The sequence below is a fragment of the Chionomys nivalis genome, chromosome 3, assembly GCF_950005125.1.
Source record: "Chionomys nivalis chromosome 3, mChiNiv1.1, whole genome shotgun sequence".
Lineage (NCBI taxonomy): Eukaryota > Metazoa > Chordata > Mammalia > Rodentia > Cricetidae > Chionomys > Chionomys nivalis.
Genome location: NC_080088.1, coordinates 62,982,835 through 62,987,622, shown reverse-complemented (window position 1 = coordinate 62,987,622; position 4,788 = coordinate 62,982,835).

Genomic DNA, 4,788 nt, shown 5'->3' with positions numbered 1-4,788 from the left:
TCTGCTTTAGTTCCTGCCCCGGCTTTCCTTCATGATGTACTGTAAGCTGTAAGAGGAAACAAACCCTCCCCTTCCAAGTTTTTATGGTCAAGGTCTTCATCCCAGCAATAGAAAGCAAGCTAAGAATGGGGGATGGGACACTCCACAAAACAGTCCACTTTCTGTCACTCGAGGCTGAAAGAGATATCTCAAGGGCATAAAAAATCATAACAGACAAATTATATTAAAATTCCACAGTGCTTTGTTTTCTTTGAATTAAAATAAACTGACATTGTTCTTGTGGCGGAGTGGGGGATGTACTCAACTTCATGTAAGAACAGGCAGAGGGTCACTAAAGACTTCTCTGGGTGCTTGAGATTTGGAACAACATATGTGTGTTAAAGAAACTCTAGAATTAAATGAGAGAAGACAGAGGGGAGAAAGGCACCTGAGTTCAGCTCCCTGTAGCCATCACTTCCTTCAGTAGAAAGAGCCAAGTCTCCTCACTGCTTCTAAGAAGGTAAAGGTGTGTGTGAGAGATAGATAAGACATGGTGCATGCTCCAGGATATTTGATCCTGCCTAGTCTCTTGGAGCTAATATCACCCTGCAGGGGCCTCACTGGGGCAAGACATATATGTGTGTGTATGTGTGTGGTACTAGGAGGGGCTCACACAAAACGGTTTATGAAGCTTAAAACAATTCATTGTTCCACTTACACCCCCGTAAGCCAGAGAGTACACACCCAAAGCGAAGATGAGCCCAGCTGCCAAGTTGACAGTCTTTATTAAAGACATAAACTAGATTCCATTCCCCACCGCAAATATTTCTGGAGTTCCTACTATGTGCCAGCACTAACTGCGCTCCTGAGGATAAGGAAATTAATCAGCCATTAAATCAGCCTTGTCTTCAGAAGGAACTGGTCAGTCTAGGAGGAGAAAGCAGACAAATTTTCAAAGAAGCAGAGTCATTCAACAGTCAAACCAGTCATGTAGAGCTAACTCTTTCTTTCTCTCTCTCTTTCTCTCTCTCTTTCTTTCTTTCTTTCTTTCTTTCTTTCTTTCTCTTTCTTTCTTTCTCTCTCTCTTTCTTTCTTCCTTCTTTCCTTTCTTCCTTCCTTCTTTTCCTCCTCCTTCTCCTCTTCCTAAAAGAAGTTTGTGGAAAAACTTGTCTATTGCTTTTGACCAAACAAGCCACTTTATTTGACAAGCCAGGCCTTGCTGTTTAAGAACTTTTAAAAAATGACATTCGAAGCTGCCTTGTCCACTAGCCTGGTAGGTTCATGAGGGCTGGGGCACTGACTGGAGCCTAGTTAGTTTAGTGAACAGTCAAGGAAGGCATGAACTTGGGGAACTATGAGACTCTGGATGTGGGCATGAGATGCAGAAGGAATGGAGACAAAGATCTACTTCCAAATGGACCTATAAGATAGTGCAATAGAAAATTCTCAAAGAAACAGCAAAGTCTCTTCACCGTGCTCCACACACAGGAAGGACAGTATTAGGTACTTTTTGTTGCTCTGATGAAACAGCATAGCCCAAAGTGACTTTTGGGAGAAAAAAGAGTTTATTTTTGGTTATGGTTCCAGAGGGCTAGAGATTATGAGTGGTAAGGAATGCATGACAGCGGGGGCTAGAACAGGAAACTGAGAGAGCTCAACCACACCAAGGAGGCAGAGAGACCGAACTGGAGGTAGGGTGTGGCTAGAAACTCTCAAAGCTCCCCTCACTCCCACTGATGTTCTTTCTCGAGTGAGGCCATGCCTTCTAAGGATTCCAGTAACCTCCCCAAGAAGCACCACCCACTGAGGACCAAGTATTCAAATGCCTGAGCCTATGTGGGGCATTTCTCACTCCAACCATCACAAAGGTACAGAAGGAATTGTGGGCCTCAAACCCTCGTGGCTCATAGAACTTGTGGTTTTCAAACTTTGAACCATCTACCTTGGCTGGCTCTCAAAGCCCACTTTAACATCCCTTCCCTGTCATCTCCCCCTGAGTCTAGAAAGTTCAGGCTCTTCCTTTCACAGCCTAACTGGCAACTAGGGACAGTCATGTGACAGTTCTGGCCACTGAGTTGTTGGCAGAAGTCTCTGAGGAACAAGTCTGTGTAAGAAAAGAAAGTTTACCATCATAAGAATACCATCACAGTTGCCTTTTGTGTCTTTCAGGCATTCCCCCTTCAGAAAGGGATTCAGAAAGATAATAATGTCTTTAATTGTCTTAAATACCTGTAAGACTTTCTCTTCATCTCTTGCCTACATACACTCTACTCCTCAAGTTTACCATGTGATTTTCTAGAGAACGAGCAGAAATACAATCCAGTCTTTAATAGATTTGAAGGAAACTATATTTTCTTTCACCATTAGTTGGCTAGAATGGTTTAAGTATGCATTTCTTTGTAAATCATGTAAATTTTTAAAATTACATTTATCTACCTGTCTGTCTGTCTATCATCTATATGTCTATCTATTTGTCTATCATTACTTTGAGACATGGTCTTACTATGTAATCATGACTGGCCTGGAACTCTCCATGTAGATCAGTCTCCCAGAGATCGGCTTTCCTCTGCCCATAGCCACCATGTCTAGCAATCATGTCAACTGTCCAAACTGTTTTTAAATTTGGAAAGACCTCTATCATTTTCTTCCTATGGAACTAAGACTTCAGACACCTCAAGTTTTCTGGTAAGTGTTTCTGGGGTTGTTAGTGAAAGAGCCTCGGTTCTAGCAGCCCTTGAAAGCGGCACTTGGCCACCTGTCTTCAACACGCTCATCAACAAGACAAAGAATAGTGCAGAGGAGAAAAAGGAGATCCATTCCACGTGGCAGCACTAGAGAGAGCAACTAAGAGGCCCAGGGACCCCCATTTTCATCTTTGGAGTCTTAATATGAAGCTCGGGTTTAAATTTATTTTATATGTCTGTGTATTTTACCTGCATTTGTGTTTGTACACAGCATTCCTGATACCCGAAGAGATCAAAAGAAAGCAATGGATCTCCTGTAACTGAAGTTATAGACACTGTAAATGGTCATTTGTGTCACTGGGTACCAAGTCTGAGTCCTCTACAAGAGCAACAAGGGCTCGTTCTTTCTTTCTTCCTTCCTTCCTTCCTTCCTTCCTTCCTTCCTTCCTTCCTCCCTCCCTCCCTCCCTCCCTCCCTCCCTCCCTCCCTCCCTCCCTCCCTCCGTCTCTCTCTCTCTCTCTCTCTCTCTCTCTCTCTCTCTCTCTCTCTTTCTTTCTTTCTGTTTTTCAAAACAAGGTTTCTCTGTGTAATCCTGGCTGTCCTGGAACTCGCTGTAGACCAGGCTGGTCTCAAACTCAGAGATCTGCTGATTTCTGCTTCCCAAGTGTTGGAGTTAACGGAGTATGCCACCACAGCCTGGCTGTGACAAGTGCTCTTAATGCCTGAGCTATCCCTCCAGTCCAAGCTTTAGTTTTAAATAAAAGGCAAGAGGTATATACAACTAAGCAGACCTAGTTAAGGTACAGTCCTGCCCATCACTGACCATTTGTGTCCAGGCTGGCATCTGTCCTGTAAGGCTGTCTGACTAGTTGTCAGAACCGTGTAAAGTCTCTTCCTGGAAGACAAACTCCTCTGGCTGGCACCAGACTTTTTAGCCTATCCCTTCCTCCAACATGATATTCTTGGGGATATTCCCCATTATTCAATAGTCTGATAGCCAGAGGGACACAAATGTCTCTTTTTAAAATATTGCCACTGCTGCCAGGATGGTGACAATGACTCTTATAAGCTAATTTGTCTTTGATGTCCCCAGTAGAGTGTTACATGGTGAGTGTTCTGCTATGGTCTATAGAGGGTACCCTGAGCCCCATCCTTCCTCAGGTCACATGGCCATCTGTAGCTACTCAGAATGACTGATACCATATCCTTGCCAACCTCTCTCAGTGCTTCCATCCTCATTCCTCACATACACATCTCCAATGGAACTTCCTCCTCCATGCCATTTCCTATCAGTTTCTGGAAAATTAAGCTCAGACATCTTCGAAGATGTCAGCTTTTCAGCAACAGATCAGTAAGGGGTGGCGGACACTCCCCAGCAGGCTAGTAGGCTCTACTTCTCCACAAAGATGACAGCCACGCAATCCAAGGGCAAGGAGAGAGTCGGCGATGAACTGAGTGGACAACACAAAAGTAATTCAAATCTAGTCCACTTTCCAAACCTGTCTCCTCCATATCCAGATTCCCAAGATGCCCACTACTACTCCAAAGCCACGCAACACTTGATGTGTGTTGTAAAAGGAAACTACGGTTAAAAGTTTCCTGCCTTTTGCAAAATCTACAAAAGACACAGCCTGTGAAGATTGCCAGGCCACCCGCCTGGCCCTGAAGGCGCCTGTGGGTTGTGAGGTCCTGAACTGTGAACTCGACCATCCTCCCTGCCTGAATCTGTAATTGCCTCCAACTGGCCTGTGTCCTTGGTTTCTGTTCCTTCTAAAACAGCTGCTTTGCACAACTCTCACCATCTCGGTCATTGTCTTTTGGTGTCTAGAGGTGACAATGTTTGGGTCTAAGTCCCTGTACTGTTTGTGGCTTGCCCAGCTCACAGCTTTGCCGATAACCCTCCTGGAATGATCCCATCTGGTCCTGTTCCTCTTAGGATCCTGACTGGTTTCATCTTCCTCCTCCCCAACAAATACATGCCTTTCTCTCTTGCTTGCCCTAAGTCCCAGGTTCATTCACTATCCCCAACTGTGGGTGATCCCATCTTCCTGCCAGAGGGCACCTTAAGCAAATCTTACCCATCCTTCCAGTCACAGCTCATCCCATCCCTCCTCCCAGACAGTCA